Source organism: Protopterus annectens, chromosome 8.part0 (assembly GCF_019279795.1).
Source record: "Protopterus annectens isolate FY-2018-M chromosome 8.part0, PAN1.0, whole genome shotgun sequence".
Taxonomy (NCBI): Eukaryota; Metazoa; Chordata; order Ceratodontiformes; family Protopteridae; genus Protopterus; species Protopterus annectens.
In genome coordinates, this window is record NC_056741.1 from 549,433,526 (window position 1) to 549,452,132 (window position 18,607).

At 45.1% G+C, this 18,607-nt stretch overlaps 1 protein-coding gene across 1 annotated transcript in view; it reads right to left on the minus strand.

The window, feature by feature from the left end:
• Nucleotides 1–18,607, minus strand: part of LOC122808922 (thrombospondin type-1 domain-containing protein 4-like) — a 2,399,573-nt gene that overhangs the window by 1,572,039 nt on the left and 808,927 nt on the right. The window lies entirely within an intron of this gene.

An 18,607-nucleotide genomic window follows, 5' to 3' on the forward strand; every position in this document is an offset into this window, starting at 1 on the left:
AAAGGGGCGTTTATAAAGGAAGACTTGAAAGGTTCAGCAAACTCGCATAGGAGCATCCAGGAATGCCTCCTTAGGGAGATTTCTGCACCTGCTGCCCTACTCGCTCCACTGGCTGCATAAGATATGAGTCGCATAGAGGAGTTGACTATAGAATTTAAGGTAGCAAGCTGAGCGGTCACCTTATCGGAGACCCCTGCAGCTGCAGAACCTTGAAGGGTATCTCCTAACTTCTTCAGGAGATCCCTATGAAGTCTGGTAAAATGAGTCAAGTAGTGCAGTGACCTGAGAGTAAAGACCGCTGATGAGAACATTTATTTATTTATTTTACATTTGTTGACCGGGCTAGTCTAACTGGATACATGTCCATTTTCAGTAGAGGCCCAGGGAGATAAGCTCCAACATTAAGGTAATGTATCAGGACTACAAATAAAAATAAAAATAAATTGTAAATAGTACATTATTACAAAGAATTAATGCAAGCTCCAATATAAGGTAATGTAACAGGATTGCAAATAAAAGTAAAAATTGTGAACAGTAAATTATTACAAAGAATAAATGCAGTTCATAGCTAAAGGGTGTCTATTAATAAACTAAGGTAGCTTCAATAGAAAACAGATAAAAAAATACAACAATAATGGTACAAGGAAAAAAAATTAAGATTAAAGAAGGATTGGGTTAGCAAAGAAGTAACAAACAACATTAGAGAAAGAGAGATTAGCAAAGAAGTAAAAACCAAGATTAGAGAAGGAAAATTTAGGGTGTCGAGCCAGTAGTATTAAGTGCAGTATATACAAGAGGAATAATGATTAACAATATTTGGACAAGAAAAAAAGAGTGGAGGGGGTGAAAGGTATCATCTGGTTGTTATGTTAGACAAGGTTTGCTTGAAATGTCGTAGGTAGCATAAGTATTAACAAAGACATAGAAGAATATCAGGAAGTGTGAAGTGTCAGCGGTAGCATAGGAGTTAACACTGATGTAGAACAATATCAGTAGGTGGAGAGTGATTATAGAAAAAAGAAGAGTAAGTTTAATGAAGTTAGAAGGAAATATAAAAACAACATTATTGACTATGAATGAATAACATGTGATTGTGCTCTAGTGGGTAGTAGAGGGGGGAAAGGAAATATGATAGCAGGCAGCTGTTAATCTGGATTAGTACATGGGCATAACCAATGTTCTTTATGGCGTAGTTTTAGCTGCTGTTTGAATAGTGATAAGGATGGAAGTAATTGTAGGTTGCTGGGGAGTTTGTTCCAACTCTTACCCACAGAATTTGCAAAGAGGGAGTCTCTGGCTTGATTGAGAGATTTCAGGGTGGATATTTGTAGTTTATTTGCTGAGTGTAGGGTAGTGAGATTTCTATAAGGAGTTGCAATGCTACAATGAATAGGAGTCCTATTGGTGTGAAAGAATCTTGTGGGTAACAGTTAAGTTGCTGAAATAGTAGCTGGTTTTGGAGTTCAAGCCAGCCTAGTTGTTTGAGGTTTAAACAGTGATGAGTTCTATATGTTGAACCAGTGGCAAATCTGACAATGTTGTTGTAGGAAATTGCTAGTTTGTTTAGGTTAGTTTTGGAAAAATGTGTATAGATAGATGAAGCATAAAGGAGAGTAGACATCAGGTGAGTATGGGAAATGGTAGTTTTGGCTTCAGGGGTAAGGAAGGACTTTATTTTTGTACAGTGAGCCCAGTTTTCTGTTAACAGTTTTAATTGTAGTGCTAATGTGTGTGTCAAAGTTGACATTGCGAACTATAGTTACCCCTAAGAGCTTGGTGGTTGGATCAGGTGTAATTACAGTACCATTGCTTGATTTGACTGTTAGGTCTATTGGATGGGACTTCTGTGAAGGAGTAAAAACAAGTAACTTGGTTTTTTTTGGCGTTTAGTAGAAGGCAACATTGCAAAAAACATTTTTCAACTGAGGTAAATACTGACTGGGTGAGAGATTGGAGCTCGGATGCTAAGGTGGCAGAACACACTAATGTGGAATCATCTGCATATTGTATGCAGGTAGATTGTGGAATATTTAGCTGTGGGTCATTGATAAAGATAGAGAAGAGGAGGGGTCCCAGGATAGAGCCTTGTGGCACCCGAAGAGTAATAAGAAGAAGAGTAGAGAGGTTGTTGTCCCAGAGAACAGCTTGTTGTCTGTTTTCTAGGTAGGACTTGAACCACTGTACTGTCTTTGTGTTGAGTGAGTATTGTTCTAGTATTTGTAGTAGTAATTGATGGTTCACTACATCAAAGGCTTTAGATAGGTCTATAAACAAAGCAGTACTCTTACTTATAAACATACTCTTTTCATATCTGTCCATTGTTCGAGATTCTTTGTACGGAGGATGGACAGATGAGGAAGTCTCAGACAATACTTTCTTGGTGGCCGCCGCCACCACCACAGCATCTACTGGTACACCTTTTGACAGAAATTCCTTACTGTAGGGGGCAGTAATAAATTTGTTGGGGCTCCTCGGAACAGGTTCCACCGAATTTGGACAGCCCCACGCCTTTCGACTGACTACGTCAAGGAGCTGGTCGAAAGGCGGAGTCACCCAAGAGGTGGAGGGTCGAGAACCTAATGCCTCCAGGTACACAGACTAATCCTCAGATGGGTTAATGGCCTTCCAGCCACGTCTCTTCTGCTTAAGGATTTCTAGGATGACCGTGAAAGAGACATCCTCAGAGGGTGACCGTGGTGACCCTTCCAACTCATCTAAGTCTGTGTCCAAAGTAACAGACTCTTCAGGGGAGTCTAGATCTTTCCTCTTACAAGTTCTCTTCCGAGGGACCTCTCTGGAGGGGTCTACTGGGGAGGTTACAGAAGAGTGTGTCTCACTCAATGGGGCATCAGGGGGCATCAGTTCTCTATCCCTAGGGGGGAGAGATGGTAGAGAGGCAGGCACCAGCACTTTTGGAGGAAGAGTGCTTGAATCCGAGAGTGGAGCCGTCTGGGGGTGACAGCACACTCCTTATGACCTTGAAGGTACTAAGACCCAGATCCGAAGGAGCCTCTGGTTCCATGAAGCAGGAGACTTCCCCCGCACTAAGGAGGTGGGCTCCAAGACTGATGTAGGTGCCGAGCTCACCCACGCCGAAGCCCCGAGAGGTAGATTCGGATTCGACAAAAGTCCGACCCGACTCTCCTCCTCGGACCCGATGAGGGAGTGTCAGCTCCCAGACCCTTCGACAGATGATGGCACTGAAGAGGTCAGAGTGGAAATCGGGGCCAAAGAACCTAGGGCAGATCTCGGACCCAATGGTCCACTTCAATCACATCCAAGCACTCCGGCTCCAAAGTCACTTGGGTTGGAGGAGGAACCGAAGAAGGGGTAGTGACAGTTGTCTGTTCCACTTCCTCTTGGGCTGGATTCAAAAGAATCTTGGCTAGAGCCGGAGTCCGTAGTAGCCTGTTGACCACCCACTCCACATGGTCATCAGACAGGCTCCTGGAGGATCGAGAGGACAGGGTTGAGGACTTGATACTTCCAGCCACTGACTGAAAAATAGGTGACTGTGGAAAGTACAGTTTTGTACCTACCATAAATGTAGATGTTCGAGTGCTAATACAGCTGCAGTCATAACAGATGGGTTCTCCTGCCGTCAGGTGGGTCCTCGGTCGGCCGAATTCCAAAGTCTAGGTCCGGCATCAGTTGTCGTCGCTTCTTCCCCGACGTCAGTGCGACAGGGGTATAAAAGAACCAGCCAACGCCATTTTCTTCAGTTTTTCTTGCCCCAGATGTCAGGTGCCGCCAGAAGGAAGGCAATACATAAATTTATATAATAAAGCAATGCAATATAATCAAAATACAGTAGTTGCAAGCAAATACACCATAAAAGAATACTCCAATCAGGATGTATGTGGAGGTGTTTGCCAATAGGCCTGTCCCAAGAGGGGAAGGAGGGAGGGAAACCTGGACTGCAGCTGTATTAGCACTCGAACATCTACATTTATGGTAGGTACAAAACTGTACTATGTTCATCGTGCATACAGCTGCAGTCATAACAGATGGGTAGAATCCCAAAGCATAGAAAGGGGTGGTAGGCACTAGGTGGAACTAGGAGGAGCCAGGATGCCCTGCAAGACTGCAGTGGCAAAGCCAGCTCTAGTTTTGGAGTATAATGGTAGGTGGTAGTGCTTAGAGAAGGTATGCAAAGAACTCCAAGTGGCTGCTTCCAAAATATCTTTGGTAGGAACACCTCTGAGGAAAGCTGCGGAGGTAGCTGTGGCCCTTGTGGAGTGAGATCTGATGCCTGTAGGTACAGTTTTGCCATGAAAAGAATAGCAAAAGCGTATGCAGTGGGCTATCCACTTTGAAATTGTCTGTTTGGAAATTGGCTTTCCTTGAGCTCCTACAGCATAGGACACAAAGAGCTGTTCTGATTTTCTGAAAGGCTTTGTTCTGTCCAAATAATAACACAGTTGTCTGTGGATGTCCAAGGAATGTAGTAATCTTTTCCCTTTGTTTTGAGGGTCAGGATAAAAGGTAGGTAAGTGTATGGCCTGATTCAAAGCTACCTTGGATACCACTTTAGGCATAAAGGACGGGTTGGTTCGTAAGGAAACTCTGTCCTGATGGAAGATGATAAAAGGCTGCACAGCCATGAGAGCTTGTAGTTCTGAAACTCTACGAGCTGAGGTAATAGCCAGAAGGAAAGCTGTTTTCCAGGATAAATATTGCAAATCTGATGAGGCAGCTGGCTCAAAGGGAGGCAAGGTCAGTTTTTCCAGAATGAAGTTGAGATCACAAGCAGGTATTGGTTGTTTCCTTGGGGGTCTTAGATTCTTAGCCCCTCTGAGGAACTGTCTTAAGAGAGGGTGAGAGAATAAGGGTGGATCAGTGTTGTATTCTGCAGAAATGGCTGAGGCATGGATTTTGATGGAGGAGAATGAAAGTCCACTGCTTAGCAGCTCAGCTAGGTACTGGAGTATTTGAGGTAAATTCAGTTTTCCAGGATCCTGACCCTTTTTCTCATTCTAGACACAAAACCGTTTCCATTTTGCGGAGTAAGCTTTTCTAGTTGATGGCCTTCTAGCCTCCAAAATAACATCCTGCACCTCCTTGGAGAGTAGGGTCTGTTGTGATGCTAAGGAATCTTCCATGCGGCTAGATTGAGAGTTTTTAGCTGGCTGTGAAGAGTTTTGAAGCTGTGCTGAGTCAGGAGAATAGGTATTAGAGGCAGGGGCCATGGTGGGGAATGCGTCAGGCTCCTCAGGAGTGGATACCAGTGTTGTCTTGGCCAGTCTGGAGCAATGAGAATCATCTTTGGTCTGTCTGCTCTGGTTTTCAATAGAACTTTGGGCAGCAGAGGAAGAGGTAGGAAGGCATAAACTGTCATTGCTGTCCAACTGAAAGAGAGAGCGTCCACTTTCCAGGCCTTTGGATGGAAAATCCTTGAGCAGAATTTTGTCAATGGGTGATTTTTGTGGGAGGCAAATAGATCTATGTCTGGCCTTCCCCATGCTTGGATTATTTCTGTAAAAATTTTTGGATGCAACCTCCATTCGTGTGGATCTGTCATATTCCTGCTTAGATTGTCTGCCAGCGTGTTTTCCTTGCCTGGCAAATACTGTGCTTGAAGTTCGATTTGTAATTCCAGGGCCATGTTCCAAAGTGACATGGCCAGCCTGCACAGGTGGTATGAATGTGTTCCTCCCTGTTTGTTTATGTACCACATTACTGTGGTGTTGTCTGTCCTTATCAATAGTTGACCTGGATGCAGAAGGTCTTTGAAAGCTGTAATAGCATTTGTTACTGCTAGCATTTCCTTTTGATTGATGTGAAGGTGCTTTTCTTTTTGGGACCATTTGCCCTGAATGCACCGATCTGCCATGTGCGCCCCCCAGGCATAGTCCGAGGCGTCTGTTGTGATGACTTGATTTGATTGAGGCTTGCTGAATGGGAGACATGTATTTGTTTGGCATGCTTGAGCCCACCACAGAAATTCCTTTTGTAGACATGGAATTAGTGGTATTATTGTTTCCAAACTGCGGCTGTGTTGAGACCATAGGTTTTTCAGGTACCATTGAAGTTTCCTCAAATGCAGCTTTGCAAATGGGATTAGTAAGAGGCAAGATGCCATAAATCCCAGAGCCTGCAGGATTTTCCTTGCAGTCAGCCTGTTGTAATTTGCTAGTTCTTTGAAGTATTGAGATAGTTGCCCCTGCATCTCTGGCGTGAGGTAGGCCATCTGGGTGTTTGTGTCCAAGTTGGCACCCAGGAAAATTATTTTCTGAGAGGGTATTAGTCTTGATTTCTTTTTGTTGACTGTGTATCCCAGAGAATTCAACAACCTTATCACAAAAGCCAGATGTTTCAGAAGAATGTGCTTGCTTTCCGCTTGGATCAGGCAGTCGTCCAAATACGGGTACATCTGTATCCCTTGAAGTCTGCAGTAGGCAATTACTGATGCCAGGCATTTCGTGAATACTCTGGGCGCAGTAGATAAGCCAAAGGGCAATGCAGAGAATTGATAATGGGTTGAACCTGCAAGAAATCTGAGGTATCTTCTGCAATTTTGTCTGATTGGGAAATGCAGGTATGCCTCCTTCAGGTCCAATGTTACCAGCCAAGACTCCTTGCCCAGCATGGGAAGAAGCTGCTGTAATGTGAGCATCTTGAATTTTGGTACGATTAAAAAAGTGTTTCGGATGGATAGGTCCAATATAGGTCTCCAATCTTTTCCCTTCCTTGGTACCAGGAATAGTCTGGAATAAAAACCTTGACCTTGTTCGTGCGTAGGTACCTCTTGAATAGCTTTCATGTCTATAAGATCTGTAATTTGTTTTTGTGCCTCTGCCCTTTGATTGTGTGGCAGATTTGGCATGCCTCTCATTTTTGGAAGGGTGTGAAAATGGAATCTGTAGCCTCTGTTTATAATGTCCAGGATCCATTTGTCCGTTGTGACAATATGCCAATTTTTTGAAAATAATGCCAGTTTTCCTCCTAAGGGTGCTGCCATTTGAATCCTGCTTGGCATGCAAAGGGGAAAGTCATTGGGCTTGCTTTCTGAATGATTGCGAGGTATCCTCACCACATCTTTGTGTAGGAGCTTGCCATTGTCTGCCTCTAAACGATCCTTGGGATTGTCCTCTGCCCCTCGGGCGCCTGTATCTACCTCTCTGGGGTCTGTCCGTGGCTGGAAAGGACCAATTTTTGGAAGGCCAATTTCTACTGAAACGTGGGGGTTGTACCTGTAGAAAATCTTTCACAGTTTGCATTGATTTAGCCTTTTCCTCCATTTTCCTTAATATCTCCTCAGCATTAGCACCAAATAATACATCCTTTTGTAGAGGGGCATCTAGTAGTTTAGCTTTGACATGATCAGGCAAGGTTTATTCCTTAAGCCAGGCATGTCTACGTATGACTGATTCTGTAACAGCAGCTCTACATGAGGCCTCTAGGGCATCAAAACCACATTGCAAGGTATGTTTACCCAGTTGTTCTGCACTATGCATCAAATCCTGCAACTCCTTCAAGTCTGGTTGTTCAGGTTGTGACATTTTACTTTTCAATTGTGATAACAAAAACTGTTGGTATTTTAGCATATGAAACTGACAGTTTAAGGCCCTCATGGATAAGGTAGCCGAGGTATATACCTTTTTTCCCTACCTTTCTAAGGATCTGGAGTCTCTCTCGGAAGGTAATGGATTTTTAGCAATGGAGGCCTTAACTCCCTTGGGGCCCTGTGAAATGGTTTCTGGGTCAGCAGCATGGCTTTTGTATAGGAATTGGTGTGAGTCAGGAACCCTGTAGTACCTGTCTGGCTTAACTGGAGCTGGGGGTAGAGAGTCCGGGTTAAGGCAAGCCTCCGAGTAAACATCATCTAGGATGTCCAAGACAGGAGGTATAAGCCAAAGGCCTGTGCTGAGGTAGCAAGAGAAATTCCCTGAGCCTTTTCTTTGAATCTGAATAATCTTGGCCTTCCCAGTGGAAGTGTTCCCCTTAAGGTATGCAAAGTTTCCCCAAATGAATAATCCTCTGGAGGTGAGACAGAAGGATGGACTCCTCCGCATCAGAGTCTTCAAAAGGAGAGTAAGAATGTTCCTGATCATCAGAGTGTCCTGAAATAATGGAGCCCTGATCAGAGGAAGGGGAATCTTCCTCCACTCTGGGCCTTTTGTCCGGAGGGGGCTGAGAACCTCTGATAACAGTAATTAAATCTTCAGCCATTTTAAGCATCTGTTTCTTAGGCATGGGGCCTGGAGATGGGCCCTGTGCAGTAGGTCTCTTAGAATGCAAGGTTGCTTTAGACTTTGTGAAAGCCTTCATGGAGAAAGAAGAGAAAGGTCTGAAAATACCTTGAGTGGAGGTGGACCTGTCCACATTCTGAGTTTCAACGCCAAGAGTGGCTTCGGTATCTGTAGTAGGGGTGTGGGCCAAGGAGCCTGCGACCTCAGGCACAGGAGACACTGTCAAAGAAGTGTCGTCGGTAGTCAGGGGTTGCGTAGGCGCCTCGCTGAGAACCGGACCACGTGTAGTCGGCTTTGGCGTGGTGTCGGTAGAGGCTGCGGACCTCGTGTGTCGGTCCTTGTCTTTGCGTTTTTTAGACAAAACCAGAGTCGGAATATCCGACGACATAGTATAGTTAAATGCTTTCCCAAAATAATGCTGGGCGAACTCCACCCGACGCTTAATAGTGCGTTTGTTGAATGTAGCACAGAAGCGACAGACCGAGACGTCGTGGTCTGGGCCTAAACAAGGTATACAGAGGGAATGGAAATCCTTTTGCGGTATTTGCTTCCCACAAGAAATACAATTATTAACTTTGTCTGACATCGGTCTGAGGCAAGAAAAGTTTCCCCAACAGGGTACTTAGCTTTTAAGAAGACTTCGGTTTCCAAATTTTCGTAATCTCAGGAGCTGGCCGACCGGCACTTGCGAACTGCTTCTGCTTCGGGCACTGCGCGGCAAGAAAGACTGGAAAAAATGGCGTCGGCTGGTTCTTTTATACCCCTGTCGCACTGACGTCAGGGAAGAAGCGACGACAACCGACGCCGGACCTAGACTTTGGAATTCGGCCGACCGAGGACCTGCCTGACGGCAGGAGAACCCATCTGTTATGACTGCAGCTGTATGCACGATGAACATCTGAGGAGACCAACTCCAGTGCTCGGGAAAGTACAGTTGTGTACACTTACCATAAATGAAGATGTTCGAGTGTATTCACTGTTGCAGTCATTACACTTGGGTAATCCTGCTGGCAGGCTACCCTCAGGCGGCCTGAATTCCAAAGACTAGTTCTAGCGTCGGTTGCTGTCACCTCTTCCCTGACGTCAGTGCGCCAGGGGTATAAAAGATGCAGCCAACGCCATTTTCTTCAGTTTTTCTTGCCCCAGATGTCAGGTGCCCCCAAAAGGGTAGGCTAAAAATATGCCAATAAAACATGCATGCACCAAAATATATTATACCTTCATCTACAAGCAAATACACCACATAGGTTGTATAGATTAGAGAAGTGCAGATAAGTTCCAGCAAAGATAAGGGGGATGGTGGGTGGGTAACTTGGACTGCAACAGTGAATACACTCGAACATCTACATTTATGGTAAGTGTACACAACTGTCCTATGTTCTTCGTGTTTCACTGTTGCAGTCATTACACTTGGGTTGAATCCCAAAGCTATGGTTGGGAGGCTGGAGCTAATATAGCATTAGGAGCGGCTATGAGGCCCTGCAGAACTGCAGTGGCAAAGCCTGCCCTGGATTTAGAGTACAGTAGTAAATGATAGTGCTTTGTAAAGTGTGCACTGAACTCCAGGTAGCAGCCTCTAAAATGTCTTTGGTTGGTACTCCCATGAGGAAGGCTGCTGAAGTGGCTGCTGCTCTGGTTGAATGTGGCCTAGTGCCCTTAGGCACTGGTTTGCCATGTTGTGAATAGCAAAAACGAATTCAGTGGCCTATCCACTTAGAAATAGTCTGCTTTGAGATAGCCTTTCCTTGTGATCCTGCAGCATATGCCACTAGTAGTTGCTCTGTCTTTCTGAAAGCTTTGGTTCTGTTCAAGTAGAAGCATAGCTGTCTGTGTATGTCCAAAGAATGCAGAATTCTCTCCCCCTTATTCTGTGGGTTTGGATAAAAAATAGGCAGATGAATAGCTTGGTTAAGGGCCACACTGGACACTACCTTAGGCATAAATGTCGGGTTTGTCCTCAGGGAAACCCTGTCTGGATAAAAAATGATAAAGGGTTCCACAGCCATGAGTGCCTGTAGCTCTGAGACTCGTCTTGCAGAGGTTATTGCTAGGAGCAGAGCTGTTTTCCAAGATAAAAACTTTATATCAGCTTTAGCGGCTGGCTCAAAAGGAAGCAGGGTGAGTTTTTCCAAGACATAATTGAGGTCCCATGCAGGTATTGGTGATCTCCTTGGAGGCCTTAAGTTTTTGGCTCCTCTGAGGTACTGCCTTAACAAAGGATGAGAAAAGATTGGTGGCTCTGTATTGTAATGAGCAAAAATGGCAGAGGCATGAATTTTAATTGATGAAAAGGATAGGCCTTTGTCCAGCATCTCAGTTAAGTATTGCAAAATCTGAGGAATATTTGGTATAGCTGTGTCAATTCCTTGTGCCTGGTTCCAAGCACAGAATCTCTTCCATTTTCCAGCGTAAGATTTTCTGGTACTAGGCCTTCTGGCTTCCAAAATGACATCCATCACAGCTTTACTGAGATGTGTTGTTTGTATGACTACATGATTAGCCATGCTGCCAGGTTCAGAGTCTGTAGCTGATTGTGCAGGATCTAATTGTTTTGCTGTGACAGTAGTTGTGGTCTTTGAGGCAAGGTCCAAGCTGGGTATTGAGCCAAGTTCCTTAGGATTGGGTACCAGTATTGGCAGGGCCAGTCCGGGGCAATTAATATCAACTTTGGCTTCTCATGTCTGACTTTTAGGAGGACCTTGGGTAGAAGAGGCAGGGGAGAAAAGGCGTCCACTTTCCATGCTTGTCTGTGATAAGTCCTTGTGCAGAATCTTTTCAATTGATAATTTTGAGGAGAGGCAAATAGATCTATGTCTGGGCTCCCCCATTTCTCTGTTATCATGCTGAAGACTTGTGGATTTAGTTTCCACTCGTGAGGATCCATAAGGTTTCTGCTTAAATAGTCTGCCAGAGTGTTTTGTTTTCCTGGCAGGAACTGAGCTTGAGGATGTATTTGATAGGTCAAAGCTGTGTCCCACATTCCATGGCTAATCTTCAAAGGGGATATGGGTGTGTGCCCCCTTGCTTGTTTATATACCACATGACTGTGGTGTTGTCCGTCTTTATCAGTAGTTGTCCTGGATGAAGTAAGTCCTTGAAGGCTGTTAGGGCATTTTGAACAGCTATTATCTCTTTCTGGTTGACATGAAGATGCATTTGTTTTGGTGTCCATAAGCCCTGAATGCATATTCCTGCCATGTGGGCCCCCCAGGCATAAGCTGATGCGTCTGTTGTTAAGGTTTGGCTGGCAGGGGGTAGAGTGAAGGGCAGTCCCATGTTTGGGTGACATGCCTTTGCCCACCATAGAAACTCCTGTTGTAGGCAGTGAATGAGAGGAATCATTGTTTCCACATTGTGTGAATGTTGACTCCATAAACTTTTTAAGTACCATTGAAGTTTCCTCACATGCAGTCTTGCATATGGAATTAGTAGGATGAAGGATGTCATGAAGCCCAGAGCCTGTAGAATTTGCCTTGCAGAAGACTGGGTTTTTGCTGCCATCAGGTTGAAGTAAGCAGTCAGTTGCCTTTGCTTGTCTGGCGTGAGGTAAGCCATATGGGCAGTTGTATCCAAGCTTGCACCCAGGAATGTTATCTTTTGAGAGGGTACCAGTTGTGATTTCTTTTCGTTTATTGTGTACCCTAGGCATGTTAGAAGCCTTTTCACAAATGCCAGGTGTCGAAGAAGAGGGTCCTTGTTCTCTACTTGAATGAGACAGTCTTCCAAGTAAGGATATATCTGTAAACTTCTTTGTCTGCAAAATGCAATTACTGGTGTCAGGCACTTTGTAAAGACCCTGGGCGCAGTAGATAAGGCAAAGGGCAGTGCAGAGAATTGGTAATGCATTAAGCCAGCCTTGAATCTGAGGTATCTTCTGCACGATTGTCTTACTGGGACATGCAGGTACGCCTCTTTTAGGTCTAAAGTCACCAGCCAAGCATTCTTGCCCAGCATGGGCAGAAGCTGCTGCAAAGTCAGCATTTTGAATTTTGGAATGTTCAGGTATGTGTTCAAAATCGATAAATCCAGTACTGGCCGCCAGGCATTGTCCTTTCTGGATACCAAGAACAGTCTTGAGTAAAAACCTTGTCCTTTTTCCTGTTCTGGTACTGTCTGAATGGCCCCCATATCCATTTGTAACCTGTTTCTGTGCCTCTGCCCATTGATTTTTTGGCAGATCTGGCCAACCATTTGCCATTGGCAGAGTATGGAAATGGAATCTGTATCCCTGTGATACGATGTTTAGTATCCACTTGTCCTGGGTTATTAACTGCCAATTTTGAGCAAAAAGTGCTAATTTTCCCCCAGTGGGTGCTGCCAAAAGATAAGTGCTTGGTGTAGGCAGAGGGAAGTCATTGGGATTGCTTTCTGTAGGTTTGCTCTTTATCTCCTCCAGATTTGGAGGTGGAAGCGCCCCATTGCTTTGACTTGTATGAATCTTGCACCTGGTATCTGGAACCCTTAGGGCGTCTGGATTTGTCCCTTTGACCTCTGTCTGACACAGGAAAGGACCAATATTTTGTAGGCCAGTGTCTACTGAATCTTGGAGGAGGCTGCACTTGTAAGAAGTCTTTAACAGTTTGCATAGACTTAGCTTTGTCTTCCATTTTCTTTAAAACCTCTTCTGCCTTAATACCAAACAGAGAATCATGCTGTAAAGGTGCATCTAGCAATTTAGCTTTAACATGATCAGGCAAATTTTGTTCCTTTAACCAGGCATGCCTAATCACAGATCCAGTAACTGCGGCCCTGCAGGAGGCCTCTAAGGAATCAAAACCACATTGCAAAGTATGCTTTCCAACTTGTTCAGCTGCATGCAATAATTCCTGCAATTCTTTATTTTCTGCACATTCTGAAATCAACATCATTTTCTGTTTCAGCAATCCCTGATTGCCAAGGTTGCAGATGTATAAACCTTTTTTCCCTATCTGTCTAGTGTCCTTGAATCTCTGTCAGAGGGGGTAGGATTTTTTTGCTGTTGAGGCCGTAACTCCCCTTGGACCCTGTGAAACAGTTTCAGGATCAGCAGCAGGGCTTCTAAATAAAAGTTTATGTGAGTCAGGGACCCTGTAATATCTATCAGGCTTATTGGGAGCTGAAGGTAAGGAGTCAGGGGTCAAGCTTGACTCTGAAAACACATCATCCACAATGTCTAAAACAGGGGGAAAGGCTAAAGGCTTGTGCTGAGGGAGAAGAAGGAAATCCCTGAGCCTCTTTTTTGATTCTGAGAAGTCTTGACTGTCCCATTGAAAATGCTCCAGCAAAGCATGCAAGGTTTCTCCAAATGAATAATCCTCAGGAGGAGATGCAGATGGAATAGACTCCTCAGCATCAGAATCCTCATAGGGAGGTATAGATAATTCCTGATCAAAAGAGGAATCAGAAGAAATAGAAACCTGATCTAAAGATTCATAATCAGTGTCTTGCCTAGGCCTCTTATCTGGAAGGGATGGGTACCCCTGATCAAGGTAATAAAGTCTTCAGCCATATTGATCATCTGTTTTTTAGGCATAGAGGCCTGTGCACGTGGCTCATGCGTCGGTTTTTTAGTTTTAGAAGTTGCTTTTGTCTTTGGTTTTGCAGCTGTCGTCGGTTTGATATACAAATGTTGAGGTCTGAATACACCCTCAGAAGCCGGTGCCTGCTCAGCGGCTCCAGACCCATCTGAGGGAGATACATCCGTCAGTTCAATACCTTGAGTATCTTGCGGCATGCCGGACTCCACATGGGTGTCGGTAGTGGCCTGCGACTCGAAGGTAATGGGTATCAGGGGTGCGAAAGCGCCTCACTGAGTACCGGCGAACCGGCAACTGGCTTAGGAGAAGCTTCGTCGTCGGTTTTGGATCTCGACTGCCTTTCTCTGTCCTTTTCTTTGCGTTTTTTATGTACTCCGGTAGTCGGATTGCTATCTGACGACATTTCTGGGTAGTTAAATCTGTTTCCAAAATACTCTGATGCAAAAATATACCAACGCTTAATAGTGCGTTGGTTAAATCTAGCACAAAACCGACAGCCAGGCACGTTGTGATCAGGGCCTAGGCAAGGAATACAGTATAAATGGAAATCCTTATGAGGCATTTGCTTCCCACAAGTAATACAATTATTAACTTTTTCTGACATCGGTAAAAAGCAAGAAAACAGTTTCCCAAACGGGGTACTTAGCTTTAGTGAAGACTTCGGTTCTGAAACTCAAACTCGAATATTTCAGTAATTGGCCGACCGGCACTTGCAAAATTCTTCTCCTTCGGGCACCGTGCGGCAAGAAAGACTAAAGAAAATGGTGTTGGCTGCATGTTTTATACCCCTGATGACCTGATGTCATGGAAGAGAAGACAGCAACCGACGCAGGACTCAAGACTTTGGAATTCAGGCCGACTGAGGGCAACCTGCCAGCAGATTACCCAAATGTAATGACTGCAACAGTGAAACACGAAGAACATTAGCTCTACAGAAAAAGTGAAACAGAAGGATCTCCAACAGGATAATTGGACTGACAGACTTGTGAACACACACTCTGTACCGAACACTGCACTCTACATGAATGAATGCAGCAAGAAAAACTAAAGGTGGCATGACTGTACACTGTACATGAACGAATGCAGCAAGAAAAAACTAAAGGTGGCATGGGTGTAAGTCACCTTTATAATAAGCATATGAACATGTCTGAGGGAAAGTGATGTCAGGCCAGCCAAGAGGGAAATGTGCTCATCATAGGTTCATAGGTTCGTACTAGGCTATCTGCCCTAGGGCATTTATAAGCCTAGCCAGAGTGTGTGTGACTTTCACCACCCCTTAGGATGAGAATACTACGCCCTTTTAGGGTTTAGTTTACTGTGCCTCTGTCTAGTAGCGACACAGAGATGACCCCTGGGGTAAACCTACGATCTCCCATCCACTTGTCAAGATTTCTCTTGAATAGAGTTAGTGAGGGGCTCTGCCTAACATGGGTTGGGATTCTGTTCCAGAGTGTAAGGAGCCTCTGGGTTATGAATCTGTCCCTCCAGCACGTCCTATTTATTTCTGTGTTGAGGTTTAAGTCTCTTGCTCTCGTGGCTCTGATGGATTTGGGTTTTCTGAGGTGGAGCATGTCCATTAATTCCAGATTGGACATGGCCTTGTACGTCAGGCACAGATCACCTCTGAGTAGGCGGTATGCGACTGAATAGAGCTGGAGTTTTTTCAGTCGGGCAGCATATGACATATGTTTAAGACCCTTTATCCTCTTGGTGAGGAACTTTTGGGGTCTTTCCAACTGCTGCAGGTGTCGGGTAAGATACATCCCAAATGGGGCATTGTACTCAATCATTGGCCTGATAAGAGAAGAGTTCAGGGGCACAATGACCTCTCTTGATCTAGATGTGAAACCCTTCATGATAAGGTGGGCAATATAGAAGGTCTTCCTAACCACTTTGGCAATGTGAGTGTCAAATGAGAGGTTACTGTCAACCTGGGTCCCTAGGTCCCTGATTACCTCTTCCGTACTTAATGGATTACCACCTATGTGGTAATTTGTGGGTACCTTGTTTTTCCCAAAGTGTATGACTATACATTTTTTGGCGTTCAGCTTAAGGCCATGGCTCTGGCACCAATTATCCGTTCTATGAGGCCTCTCTGAAGGATGTTTGTGTCCGCTGGAGTATCAATTATGGCGCCCAGTTTGCAGTCATCTGCGAACTTTGTCAGCCACAATCCTCCTATGTTTGCCTGTACCTCAGAAAAATAAATGCCGAATAAGAGGGGTCCCAGGACTGAGCCCTGTGGGACACCGCTTGTGACTGGCTTAGAGTCTGACATAGCTCCAGCAACTCTGACCCTGTGAGTTCTGTCCTTGAGCCAGTTTGCAACCCATCTTGTGACATATGGGTTTACATTTAAGCTGGTGAGTTTGTCTATGATGCCCGAGTGGGGTATTGTGTCAAAGGCTTTTGCAAGGTCAAGGTAGGCTGTGTGAACTGCCTTACCCTCATCAATGGCCTTTGTGACTGTTTCAAGAAAGTCGACCAAGTTCAAAAGGCAGGATCTGCCCTTGACAAAGCCAAATTGGGTAGGATCCAATGTCTGTAGGTCCCCAATGTCTTTGTTCATGAGTTCCATAATGATCCTCTCCATAGGTTTGCAGACCAGGCTCGTCAAGCTTATGGGGCGGTAATTTCCAGGGTCCGTAGAAGCACCGCCTTTGTGAAGTGGGACCACTGTTGCCGTACGCCACTCTTTGGAGTGATCCTGTAGTAAGGCTAAGATTAAACAGCAGCCTTATGTGTGGGTTTAGTTCCTCTTGGAGTTCATGTAGTACACAGCCCGGGACACCGTCCGGTCCCATTGATGCTGTGTCTTTAGCTTTAGAGAGGGCGGCTCTCACCTGGGCATCTGAAATGTTAGGGAGACTACACTATGCTGGGATAGTTATTTCTCCTTTTGGGGGGGGGGGGGGGAGGAGAAATTTGCACTGAACCTGTCTGCCAGAATGTTGGCAATGTCAGTGGGTTCAGTGTATTTTGTGTCATTTTGGACTAACTCTGAGCATATATGGGAGTTTCCACCCAGGTTTCTAACATAGCTAAAGAAGGCCTTGTGATTGTCTTTTGTGTCTTTTGCGATTTTTCTCTCAAAGTTGGCCTTGGATGATTTTATGAGTGATTGTAGTTTTTTGCTAGTACTGATCAGAGATGCCTTCCCTTTTAGGGATTTTGCTCTGTCATGTAGTAGCTTCCTCCTCCTGTTGTAAAGTTTGTTTATGGCTGGGGTCCACCAGACCGGGCGCCTGCATTTGGGGGAATGGGTCTTGGTTTTATTTGGGATTGCATGATCCATGCATTCTTGAAGGTGCCCATAGAAGGCAGTTGCAAAGGATTCAGCAGTGTGGGTTGTGGTTTCCACTGGCCCAGGGGCCTTGAAGGATACCACTTCAGTCTTAAGAAGTGTGAAGTTGGCTTTTGAGAAGTTCTTCACTGTGGTCTTTTGTGCAGGGGTTATGGGCGGGATGTGGATTTCCAGTGAGATTAATTTATGGTCTGATCTTACCAAAGAGGGATATACTTCCGGTGTGGAGCATTTTGTTCCCATGTTTGTGATGATCAGGTCTAGTATATTGTCTCCTCTTGTGGGAATGGTGACTAGTTGTTCCATTGCATTTGAGTTTATGAATTCTAGGAACCTTTGGGCTAGGGTGTTGGGGCTTGAGTAATGTTCCCAATCTATGTTTGGGCAGTTGAAGTCTCCCAATATGATGGTATTTGGAGAGACATTCATACTCTCCAGTGTCTTCAGGAAGGCCGTGTGGGGTTCCTGAGTTTGAGAGGGTGGTCTGTAGCATGCTACAAACTGTAAGGCAGTTTTGCCTATGGTTAGTTGCACCTGGATGGTTTCCAATGCTTCGTGCGTTGCCACTAACCTGGAGGTGTGGGTATCTTTGATGAATATGGATACTCCCCCCCCTCCTTTTGTGGTTCGGTCCAAGTTTTGGGGCCGGAAAGCATGATACGAGGTAAAACCTGATAGTGCTGGGGTGCTCTCAGGAGCCTTGAACCAGGTTTCAGTCACTGCACAGACATCGATGTTCTCCATACTGAGGAGGGCTTCGAGGGCGTGCATCTTGAGGTTTAGACTTCTGGCATTGAGCAGCATTACCCTTAGTTTTTTTCCACTTGTGTTTTCTAGGGAGGTAGGTTTGTCATTTGAGCCTTGCCTAAAAAGGTACTATGGGGTGGCAAGAGCCTTGGCCAATATCCGAAGCCCAGGGTGACAGGTGCAAGCCATCCCTCATGAAGCAGCGTGGCTTGTCAAGCATGTCATCCCAAGCAGACAGACATTGGATCCCCTTAGAATGACACCAGTAATTAAGCCAATTGTTAAAACTGATCATTTTGTCTTTGTACTGTGGCATCATTCTTGGTGAGGGTAAGATGCTGCTCAGGGTCAGAGTCATACCGGCCTGGGCTACATAATCAGAGAGCTCCTCTATGTCTCTTTTCATGTAGTCCAGGGAGGTACGTCTCAGGTCGTTCACACCGGCATGTACAATGACTGAGTCATATTTGTACTTGCTGTGGAGTGACCTGAGTGCTTGTGTTATGTGGCGGATTCTAGCTCCCAACAGGCAGCTTACTGTGACCTTTTCCTTGTTCAGTCTGGTGAGCGGGACGTCAGTGTGTCTGACTATGGAGTCACCTATTACAAGTGTGTCTGGCATGTTGTTTGGCCTTAAGGGCTGTGACTGTTTAGCACACTGACTTTGTGAACTGTGTGTTGCATGTGCTATGTCTTGAGGTGGCGGTTGCTTGGGTGTCTGCTTTGGAGGCCTCTGTTGTTTTGGTAGATTTTTAATCAGAGCCTCCGAGTATGTTTTTGTGTGTATATGTGTTTGGTTTGCAGTTGTGATAGTTCTATGTGAGACTGGGTTTGTGGTGTGCGTGGTT